At 45.9% G+C, this 12003-nt stretch overlaps 1 protein-coding gene across 3 annotated transcripts in view; it reads left to right on the forward strand.

The window, feature by feature from the left end:
• The first annotated feature begins 7125 nt into the window (after positions 1-7125).
• The window catches only part of Strbp (spermatid perinuclear RNA binding protein), a 114668-nt gene continuing 109790 nt past the window's right edge, over positions 7126-12003 (forward strand). For all 3 annotated transcript variants that reach the window (XM_055600828.1, XM_055600827.1, XM_055600825.1), the window contains exon 1: positions 7126-7293. The gene's annotated coding sequence lies outside the window, so the exon portion shown is untranslated. The remainder of the gene's footprint in view (positions 7294-12003) is intronic.

Consider the following 12003-nt stretch of genomic DNA (forward strand, 5'->3'; position numbering starts at 1 on the left):
TGAAGGGGGGGGGGCACACACTTCTTGTCCCACCACTTTGGAGGCAGAGAAAGATGGAACTCTGTGAGTCTGAGGCCATTCTGGTTTACATAGGCAGTTCTAGGCCAGCCAGGGCTACACAATGAAACTGTTTAAAGAAGAAAAAGAAGAGAAAAGAAAACATGAAGGGAAGGAGGTGCAGAATCACAATTAGGTGAGAGCCCTCACTATCCAACACTAGACAGTCAGTCTAGAATCTAGAGTCTAGATAACTACTTATCTCCAACATAAGTACTGAAAACTGATTTCTAGAGCTTTTATAAAGGGTCTGGGGATTTAGCTCAGGCTCACCTTGAACTCAGTATGTAGCCCAGCCTACTTTTGAATTTGTGGTTCTCTTCCTGCCTCACCCTCCCAAGTTCTGGGATTACAAGCATATACCATATGCCTGGCTCACGGACACATTCAGAATACTAGAATAATTGCTGGAAGAGCTAACGGCTTCCTGACCTCAAGTCCCTGCTTTATTTTTGTAGATTCTTCTTTCTTGAAAGTAGTTTGAGATTGTTACCCAAAAAAAGGGAATTCAACTGGGTGTGGTAGTGTATACCTTTAATCCCAGCATTTAGGAGGCAAAATTTGGAGTTTGAGGCCAGCCTGGTCTACAGAGTGAGTTCCAGGATAGCCAGGGCTACAAAGAAAAATCCTATCTTGAACACACCCCTCCCCCAAAATTTTTAGTAAGGTAACATATTAGTCCCACAGATATTTGTTATATGGATAATTCAGGACACCTCTCTAAGTGAATAAGAAAAGAGAACAATAATTCTGCCCACATAGGGCCTGCAGTCTATGGCTTATTCAACATCAGTGGTTAACATGACCTCTATTAGGAAACTGACAGGTCTGGGTTTAGGGGAAAGATTCAGCAGTTAGGGACAATTGACAGAAGCATAGCAAACAACCAGATAGGTCCCAGGTAGCCACTGAGCGACAGCCGGGAGCTCTGGATTCCTGGTAGTAGCTTTTAGACATTGTCCTGAAGCTCGGTAGTCACAGTGACATTTATTGACGTGGGAGGAAGCCAAAGATGCTTGATGCATAACACTGCATGACTTTTGAATATTGTGTAGGGGAAAGTTTAATATGCAATTATGTAAGGTAACAAGTCACTTCAGTTTTCAAGTGAACAAAGTCCATTCCAGCATGATTTACTATTCCAGGGAGGCAAATGCTATGCAAAGTGAATGAAGATTGTGCCTGGTTTTGTTGGGACTGTACCGAGGGTTATTTACCATTTTGGAGCATCTTGTCAGCAGCAGCAATTCTACCTCGGCATTGGAGGCCCCATTTGATCAGTATCTGTCCCTGCTGCATTTGGGCCAGAGCTTCTCAAGCTGTAGCAGGCACATGAATGACCTGGAGATCTTGTTTCATGAAAAAAAAAAAAAAAAAAAAAAAAAAAAAAAAAAAAAAAAAAAAAAAGCAACAAAAAACAATGGAAGTGACTGTTTAATAATGGAAAGAATCCAGTAGAGAGCGACTGGCCACATCAAAGATGGACAAGCTTTGGAGTGATGTCCCTTAAGAGAGTAGGGAAAGGGGGCATCCAGGCGCCAGAGAAAGACTTGGCTGTTATTCGGTACCTCATTTTGTAAAAGGAGAGAAGGAAGACAGAAGCAGTGGGGAAGAAGAATAGAGATGGCTAGACCTATGTTAGTATGCCAGGACAAGGGTTTCAGAAGGTGAGGTATGGCTGTTACTGTTATTGTTCTGTAGTATTCCAGCCCTTGGGTCAGTGTTGACCTGCTTGTGGAGAACTTTAAATGTGACTCCTGCTTTTCCATTTTAAATTTTATTCCTACTCCCAGGTTTTTTTGTTTTGTTTTGTTTGTTTGTTTTTTGTTTGTTTGTTTGTTTTTGACAGGTCTTAAGTGGCCCAGCCTGGTCTGGAACTTGCTATATACCCGAGGATAACCTTGAACTCTTGATCATCCCGTATCCACCTCCCAAGTTCTAGAATTACAGGCATAGGCTATGCTGCTTGGCTTTATGCAGTGCTGGGGATCAAACCCAGGGCTTTCTGTATGCAAGCATTCTATGCATTGAGCCCCACATTTTTTAAAAAATAATTTATTTAATTTTTATTTTATGTGCATTAGCGTGAGGGGGTCAGATGCTGTGGAACTGGCATTACAGACAGTTGTGAGCTGCCATGTGGGTGCTGGGAATTGAACCTGGATCCTTTGGAAGAGCAGGCAGTGCTCTTAACCGCTGGGCCATCTCTCCAGCCCGAGCCCCACATTTTATTTACTTTTAAATACATTAAATTTAAATAGCCATATCTATTGCATGGACAACTTCGGAAGATAATGTTTTTTGTTTTTGTTTTTGTTTTTGTTTTTTTTTTTTGTTTTGTTTTTGTCTTTTTCCCCTTGGCCACAGTGTCATCTTTCAGTGTCTTTTGGACCAAGAATGCTGTATTGGAAGTTAGGCTGGAGCCCATCCATACCTCCTTTCAAAAAAATGTAAAAATACATTTATTTGTGTCTCTTTTCAGCCTAATGAGGATGGGGGCAGCAGAACTGTTTTCTTTTTTTTCCTTTCTTCTTTTTCTCCTCCTCCTCCTCCTCCTCTAGGGACTTTCACATATAGGATCTCAATTAGTATTTGTGCTAAGTATGGCTGAAACAGGCAATGTTGGTCTTTGGGCCTAGGTGTGATTTTGAAGTAGTTTAATTGTTAGAATGTTACAAGATCCATTATCTTCCCTCTGTTCATAATAAGGGGAATGCTGGAAAGGACCTGATACTGGCTACAGGGAGTGTATTTAACTAACTGAGGCTTAACATACAACATTATGCAGAAAAGTGAAAAGAAGAGTACACAGGGCTGGAGAGATGGCTCAGTGGTTAAGAGCGCTTAGGTCTTCCAGAGGACCCGGGTTCAATTTCCAGCACCCACATGGCAGCTCACACCTGTCTGTAACTCCAGTTCTAGGGGATCTGACACCCTCACACAGACATACACACAGGCAAAACACCAATGCACATAAAATAAAAATACATAAATCATTAAAAAAATATTTTTTTTTAAAGAAGAGTACTCTAACAGAGGATGTATTCATCCAGGTGTATATGCCCCTTATCCCAGTACTTGAAGACAAAAAAGAAGGAAGATCTCTGCAAGTTCAGGCCAGCTAGAGTTACATAGTGAAACCCCATATTAAATAACAACAAAAAAAGCTGTATATTAAATGAAAAACATCAATGCAGACAGAGTATAATAATCTTCCTTTCTTCTTCCTCTTCTTCTTCTTCTTCTTCTTTTTTTTTTTTTTTTTTTTTTTTTCCACGACAGGGTTTTTCTGTATACCCCTGGCTGTCCTGGAGCTTGCTCTGTAGATCTATCTCCCAGATGCTGGGATTAAAGGTGTGTGCTACCACTGCCCAGCTGTTTATATCTTTAAGTTTAAAGCAGACAAAAGTTTAAAGCAGGGGCTAAAGGCATGGTCAGTGGTTAAGAGCAGGTGCTGCTCTTGCAGAGGACCTGAGTTTGGTTTCTAGTAACTATAGCAGGTGGATCACAGTTGCTTGTAACTCCATCTCCAAGGGTTCTGACACTTCTGGTCTCTATGGGCAATTCCACTCATGTGCACATGAGTCTTATATACATACACACACTTAATTTATAAAATATATATGTATGTAAATAGTTAAAAATTTTAAGGCAATGTAGAAAGAGTCCTCTGCTCTCACATTCAGTTTTATTTTCTGATTGGTGTTTAATGCTTTCTGATGTTTTTTTCTATGAAATTCTAACCTTCTTATTATAAATACATTAGTTGTTTGTAACTTTCTTTTTCCTTCTTTCCCCAAAAAACATAAAACCTGGGAGGCAGAGGCAGGTGAATCTCTTGAGTTCCAGGCCAGCCTGGTCTACAGGGTGAGTTCCAGGACTGCCAGGGTCACACAGAGAAACCCTGTCTTGAAAAACAAAACAAACCATCAACCAAACCACAAACTCAAAACATAAAACCAAACCAATGCCACCAAGAACTCAGCTCTCATGTAGCTGGCTTCAGTCTCTTGATCTTGCTAGATGCCTGAGAATGACATTGAAGTCCTGACCTTCCCGCCTCCACCTGTCATTTGCTAGAATTACAGGCTTGATTCATGCAGTTCTGGGGCTGGAACCCAGGGCTTTAGGCATGTCAGGCAAGCAGCTAGGAGGGCACTCTCTAGCTGAGGCATGCCTCAGCCCTAAGACAGAGTTTCACATAGCTCAGGCTGGCCGACAACACTCTCCATGCAGCAGAGTCTAGCTTTGACGTTCTGATCCTTTCTTGTTGGCTATTCAAGTGTTAGTTTCACATCACCATATCTGGCTACAACTTTCATCTTTCTCTGGGCATGCAATGGAAGGCATGACAGAATTTTCTCTGTAAGCAGTGGTAGATGGAGTAAAGTCAGGGACAGAGAATATGATGGCCACTTACATGTGAACTTTTATGCTCTCCTTACTTTGTATCATGTTTGGTTTTCAATGTTTTCCTGTAAACATTAAAAAAAATTTTTTTTTTTGCTATGCATATATGAATATTAGCATGCACTCCTGTAGAAGTAGTTAGAAGATAGTCTGTGGGATTCTTTCCTTACACCATGTGAATTCTGGGATTTATTATTATTTTTTTTGAGACAGGGTTTCTCTGTGTAGCCTTGGCTGTCCTGGACTTGCTTTGTAGACCAGGCTGACATCAAACTCAGAGAGTTCCACCTGCCTCTGTCTTCCTGAGTGCTGGGATTATAAGTGTGTACCACCACACCTGGGTTATGGAATTTTGTTTAAAAATATATTTATTTTTATTTTATGTATATTGGTGTTTGACTGCATGTATATCTAGTGAAGGTGTCAGATCCCCTGAAACAGGAGTTACAGACAGTTGTGAGCTGTCATGTGGGTGCTGGGAATTGAACCAGGGTCCTCTGGAAGAAATGTCAGTGCTCTTAACTGCTGAGCTATCTCTCTCCAGCCCAGGGTTTTGGGATTTTTTAACACAGATTTGTCAGGCTGGGCAGCAGACACCTTTACCTGCTGAGCCATCTAAGCTACCTTCATTTGCCCGTTCTTGTCATGAGTGTTTAGTTATAATCCCAATAAAAATAAAATAGGAGATAATATTGAATCCTTAATGCCATGTACTTTTTCTACCTAAAAAATACATTTTAAAAAGTAATACAATTTTTTAAGTGTTGGATTTCTAAGGGCCAAATACCTTAAATGTAGTCTCACTGACTCTTTGTAATAGCACTCTGAGGTATGCAAAATTATGTGTGGCTTGACAGATGAGGGCACTAAGACCTGGATCTGCCAAGGTCACACAGCCAGAGCGCAGCGAGCCTGGACGCTACACTGCAGCATCTCGTCTCCCTTGGCAGACTTCCTTTCACACTGCAAAACCCAGCTTTAATGATCTCATCCCCTGTGCGTGCGGTTTTTCCTAACTTAGGTAGAGGGATGAACCTTTCCTCAAGGTGCTTACAGTCCAGGGAAGAGACTGAGCTAAATTACAGCTCAGTGACCTAACAATGCATTGTTGACCCGGGTGATGTGCAAGCAGGGAGAGTCTAGACGTGTGTCTGAGGGCAGCCAAGGAGCTCCAGACAGAGCATCTTTTCAGCTGATAGAACAACCAGGTTTCCAGAAGGCTAAAAGAAGGTGCCAATCAGACGTAGTGATCCGGGGCCTAACACGGACTTCAGGAAGTACAGAAGTGTTACAGACCTAGGCATACTTTGGAAAGGACAGTTTTGTTGTTACCTAAGAGCCAAGTGGGCCTGAAGGAGGGGCAAAGGGAAGTGTGTATGCTGTTAAAGCTTTTGAACCGTAAGTATTAACATATTATTCTGTGAATTAAGCATAGAGGTTGTATTTTTTGGTGGTGCTGCGGATGCCGGCCTGGACCCTGTCCATGCCGGGCGAGTATCATTGAGTGTCCTTCCCAATCCAGAGCTGTTAATATTTGAGTCTAGTGCTGTAGCAGGATGAGAAGGGGATTGCCAAGGGAACTGGTGCGGGAGGTCTCTCCTCCACTGTCTTCTCAAATTAAGTGGTCAGGCTCATTGCTAGGAATTTGCTTTAGGCTAAGGACCTTGGTTCATACTCCAGTGCATTCTAGCCTCCCTGCATGGTGCAGGGCATTCACAGTAGGGGCTGAACTGCCTGGCAGAATGCTAGGCACCAAGAAGACGCCCGCCAATAGCTGTAAAAGAAAACGTGAACCTTTATTTCTTTCCCAGTGCCACTGCCGGAACAAAGCAGGCAGTTATTTAGCCAGTCTGCCTCAACCGTCGGATTTCTTTGGCAATTAAGGGTGGGGTAAGAAGAGGCGATTTTGATTTCTGTTCAGTGCTTGTTAAGTGCCAGGAAAATTCACATCTATTGTTTTTATGCCACCTGCTCAACGGCTCTTAAATCGGAATTATTGTTTTAGTTTCTGTGAAGTGAAAACTGAGGCTCGGGCGGTTCTGTAACTTGGCCAAGGTCATACAACCGGCAAGTGGGAGGGGAGCACGGGAGGGATCCGAGTGTCTTACTCAGCTAGGGTACTGCCTGCCCCTCCTCCACCCGGGAGGCACTGCGGCGCTTACTCCGTTAGCGTAGAGGCTGGGGTTGGGGGAGAAGCTCGCACCAGGGCTCGGAGACTGGGGAGGACGGCTCCCGCGGCAGCCGGGAGCCGCTCTCAGAACCCGCAGATACGAAGTTTCCGCGCCTCTAGCTCTTTCCAGCGGCTGGCCTCCGCTCAGCAGCGCTTACGCCGCGGGCGCAGCGGGGCTCAGGTGCGGTCGCGGCCCGGACTAGGCGCAGCGAGGTGGGCGGGACGCAGTTTACGTAAGCGGCCTCGCAGGTGCAGGCGACGGCCGCAGGCCTGAGAGCCCTGCGCGCTCCCAGGTGCGCAGTTGACGCAGGCGGCTACGCGGCGCGGCAGCGGCGGGCGCTGGCCGGAGCTCTCAGGTGCGGCAGAGCGCGCGTGCAGGGGGCGCGCGGAGGGCGAGGGGGCGGGCTTTCCGTTCCCCAGCAGCCGCGCGGCCCCGCCCCCCGGCTCGGCCAATGGGCGTGCTCGGCGGCGTCACGTGTCCGCCGCCGCCGCCGCGGTCGCCGCCGAAGCCGAGCTCGGATCCGCGAGCGCCACCAGGGCAGCAGCCGCCGCAGCCGCCGCCGCTGTGCTGAGGAGCCGGAGACGCGGGCGGACGAGGTGGCGGCGGCGGCGGAGCGGGAGCGGGGAGCGGACGCGGGCGGAGCGCGGCGGCGCGGGTAGGCTGCGGCGGGGCCGGCGCCTGCGCGGCGGGCCGTCCCGGGCGGGCGGCGGTTGAGGCGGCGGTTGAGGCGGTTGGCGGAGCCTGCTCGGGCCCCGCATTGTTTGTTGTGCGTCCTTAGCAGCGGCGGCGGCTGCCGAGGCGAGGAGCGCGGCGCGATCCCGGCCCCGCGCCTCGGGCATTGTTGGACGCTGCCGCGGTGCCTGGCTGGTCCGCTCCAGGACCGCGGGCCGCCTTGCTTGCTTTCGGGGTCGGGGTCGCGGTCCCGGGTCCCGGCCCTGAGCCTCCCGAGGGCGTGGGCAGCGTGCGGGGCGCGAGCTCCGGGGAGGTGGGAGGGCTTCGGGCTCGGGGGCAGGTGCTGGAGGACGTTGCGGGCAGGAGCCGGGGAGAATGCTCGGGGGGCGGGCACAGGGTGTGGGCAGACTGGGGAGAAGGGAGAGTTAAGGGACCCGGCCCCACGGTGACCGGGCCCTCAAGGGCAGGCCTGGGGGAACCCATGGGGGCCTAGGTCGGGTTCGAGAAGGGAGGACGTTCCGTTTGGGGCGTTCGGACGGGTGTGTAGGGGGCTTTGGGGCGGGCAGGGCCAAGTGAGGGAGAGAGAAGATGGGCACCTCTAGGCAGAAATGGAAGGAGCAGATGCCCCGGTTAGCGCTGCGTGTGAGGGGCAGGGAATGGGGCAGGCAGTGGGAAGGCCACCGGACGACTGAAGGGAAATGGCGGAGGAGGGGTCTGTAGCTGGGAGTGTGGTGGGCAGGCTGAGCCCCGAAAGAGGGAGGGAAGGAGTGTCTGGAGATGGGGTGCTCTCAAATGGTGGCAGTTGAAATTGAGGGTGTTCAGGCAGGAGTTGTCTGTGTGTGCCCAGGACGGCAGGAGTCCCCTGATAGGTGTCTGGCCCGGAGGTGTGGAGGGAGACAGGAAGAGGTTGACAGGCTAGAAGAGAAAGGCTGGTGTTTGCCCTGTATTCAGGGGAGATGAGGATGGGAGGAGGAGTGATTGACACAGGAACTGAGTTTGAGGGGTTTCGGAGAGAAATGGGGACAAGGGGTTAGGTGATTGGGTGGAGGAGGTGTCGATGCAGGAGATGTGTATAGCAGTAAAAGGGCAGCAGGAGTGAGTGAAATGGTGTTTGTGTGAGAAATACTAGTGGGCAACAACAGAAGAGGAAACCTTGAGGTTTGGGAGCACCCTGGAAAGGGAAGGGCTGTTTGGCAGGATGGAGAGTGAGATGGTGGGCAGAAGGGAGGGAGAGGGAAAATGTTTATGGGAGTGGTAGGTGAGGTGTAGGGAAATATGGAAGGAAATATTCCCAAGTCAGGAGGTGTGGAGAGAAGTTGGGAAGGAGGAGGGAGATGGAAGGAGGGTGTGTTTAAAGGGAAATCAGTAGAAGGTGGGATAGGTTGGGAGGGAAGAAATTTGGGACAGATCTGGAGTCCCATGCAGATAGCAGAAGAAGTGAAGGGAGTAGGCAGGGGACAGTAAGAAGAAACAGGGAAGAAAGGCTATTTTATAGAGAATGTAGAAGAATGTATAGCAGCTATTCTGAAGGAAAGGACATAAGGATGTGTGGATGCATGTGACTAGAAAGGGACAGTTGTATGGGGTAGGTATGGTGAGGGAAGTTGGATGCTCATGTTTAAAGCAGGAAATAATTGGACAGGGTTCAGAAGTAGGTTGCCTAAGAGTTTGGAAGATTCAAGGTGTGGAAGTGTGAAGAAAGATTGGAGTATTTACGGTTTTAAGACATTAAAGGGTCCAAAATTATCAGGTCACTGAGAGATAATAAAGGGTAGAGTACAGGAGTCTAATGGGAGAAAAAAAAACAAAACAAAACTAGAGAGGATTATTAGAGGAACTAGAAATTTGGGGCAGTGGATAAAGAATGTGGGTACTAGACTGATTTTACCAGAAAATAGAGGACATTCAGTTGTGTACTGTATCTTAAAGTTCATTCTTCTAGGATCAAAGAGATGATAAAATCTGACTTAGTTCCACAACAAGTGGATGGGAAGGAGTACCGGAGAGCTAAATGCTCTCCTGCTGTCAGGTTGGGAGGTGTATGGTGTGTATTCACTTAGCTTTGTTGGCTGATAAGTAGACAGCTCTACGACATCATAAGGAATGTACTCAAAAGGTAAAGGAAATGGAATTGCAGTAGGTGCATAGCAGGTGTCTTTGTGAAGCTGGAAGAGAGCAGATCCCAGGGGCCAGTAGCATCAAGAGCTCTGAGAGAGCAGAAGAGATATGTTGGTGTGCAGTGTCTCAGGTACCCTGAAGCTTCCTGGGTAATGGGACAGTATTCATTCAGGCAGTGGATGACGTAATACCTGAGTCCTGTGCTACAGGACAAAATAATGTAAGCTTCTAAAAGTGGCAAAAATGGAGTCTTTGGATTTTAACCTTTAAAATGTTAATAACTGACACCGATTGTCAGGTCCCCCCCCCCCCCCCAGTAATTCCAATAAACTTTAGTTGGAGGCTCTTAGATTCTTTGGTGTTTTGGTGTTTTGCTTTGATGTTGTATGTGATGTTAGCTTGAAATGAGGAAAGCTACCTCTGGATTGGGTGGATGTAAGGCCATCAGCTTGACAGACACTTTAGGAGTTTGAGCACAGACATTTTAGTGTCTTATTTTCTTTAGTGTTCTGTAGCTTGTGTAGAATTTTTTTTTTCTTTGTGTGTATGTGTGTGTGAGAAAGAGAGGAGGAGAGGGGAGAGAGAGAGATTTGGAGGATTTAAACAAACTGCCTTGAGATTCTTTTATAGTAAGCTGTTTTCCCTAGAATCCTGGAAAGTGAATTCTCTTTTGAATTTCTCTCTTTGAAATTTGTCTTGTCAGATTTTACTAAAAAGTAAATTTTATCTTGAATTGCTACTCAGTGAACTTTATATCGTATGTAATATGTACTAATGTGCTTTCAAAGAAAAGGTCTGCTTTGGATACTTTCTGGGTTGATCACTTTTTTCAGTTGGGAAGTATCTTCATGTAGGCATTGTACTTTCAAATAATAAATTTAGATGGGAGTGAGAATCTTGTCTAAACATAACAAAGGAGGAACAAAACACCAACTTTTAAGTTGCTTAAGTCTAACTGTAAATGTTTAAAAATAAAAAGTCAGTGATTTTTAAATTTTTTAACCATTATCCATCCATTGATCTATCCATCCATCCATCCATCTAAATATCTATATGTATTAATTTTTGGTTTTCCGAGACAGGGTTATATCCCTTTCTGTCCTGGACTTAGATTTGTAGACCAGGCTGGCCTTGAACTCACAGAGATCCGCCTGCCTCTGCCTACCAAGTGCTGGGATTAAACACATGTGCTACCACACTGAGCTAAGTTAATGAGCCTATTTATTTATTTATTTATTTATTTATTATTTATTTATTTATTTATTTATTTATTTCAAGGCAGGGTTTCTCTGTGTAGCCTTGGCTGTCTTGGACTCACTTTGTAGACCCAGCTGGTCTCGAACTCAGAGATCCACCTGCCATTGCCTCCCGGAGTGCTGGGATTACAGGGGTGCACCACTGTGGCCAGCTAAGTTAATGATTTTTTTTAACACAGGGAGTAATGTTCAGAAAGCATTGTTACAAAATTTTGTTTTTGGAGGGAAATGTATTTTAGTATGTCTTTGATCGAAACTCTTGGGAGTTTGTTGAGATTTGATCTGTACAGTATATAGGTATAGTGAGTATATCTGCCCTTCCATTGCTCCTTGGAAGGGAATGTGAACAGTAGGATATGAGATGACTAGAGTAACCTTTGAAAATTGTAATGTGGTCACTGCTTCTTTCTTTAGTTTCCTCTTCTTTTTTAGAGATAGTGACTCATTGTGTTTGTAGCCCAGGATGGCCTAGAAATCTCTGTGTCACCCATGCTGGCCTCACACACAAGAAACACCCTCCTGCCTTCTGGGTTACAGATATGATCCAGCATACCTGACACCTTATGAGTAAGTTTTGAAATCCCTCCTGTTCATTTTACTGTTTTTTTTTTTTTTTTTTGGATAAATAATATTTCCTTGCTCAAAATACTCAATTCTGAACTAGTATTTTGATGAAACATATTGTTGGATGAAATTCTACATTTTGTGATAATTTGTAGGTATTTTAAAGAAAGGTAGGTTATTTAGACTTTGCAGTCTAATTGAATTCTGGTTTTATGTTCACTGATGGCTTGCTGGACAAGATACTTAATCCCTTTGTACTTGTTTCTCTTCCAGAAACCTGACTCCTTATCTACCTCCCAAGAGTATTGAGGTGTTTATAGAAAACAAGTTTGTCTTTTTTCTTTTTCTTTTTTTTTTTTAAAGACTCAGTCTTTAGTCCTGCCTTTCCTGGAACCTAATATGTTGACCTAGCTGGCCTCCATCTCACAGAGATCCTTCTGCCTTTGCCTCTTGAGTGCTGGGGTATATCAGGCATGTGTCATAAGTTTAAGTCTTTTGGAAGACCGGACTTTTGTTAATACGGAGATAGGTTCTTACTTTTCCTTTCTGCTTACCTTTCCCTTTCCCTTTTCCTCTCCTCTCCTCTCCTCTCCTCTCCTCTCCTCTCCTCTCCCCTTCCCCTTCCCCTTCCCCTTCCCCTTCCTTCTTTCCTTCCTTTATTTCTTTTTTGAGACAGCGTTTCTCTGTGTAGTGCTGGCTGTCCTGGAACCAAGTGCTGGGATTAAAGGCATGTGCTACCACCGACTGGCTCCATT

This window comes from Psammomys obesus, unplaced genomic scaffold (genome assembly GCF_907164565.1).
Source record: "Psammomys obesus unplaced genomic scaffold, mPsaObe1.curated_primary_1811, whole genome shotgun sequence".
Lineage (NCBI taxonomy): Eukaryota > Metazoa > Chordata > Mammalia > Rodentia > Muridae > Psammomys > Psammomys obesus.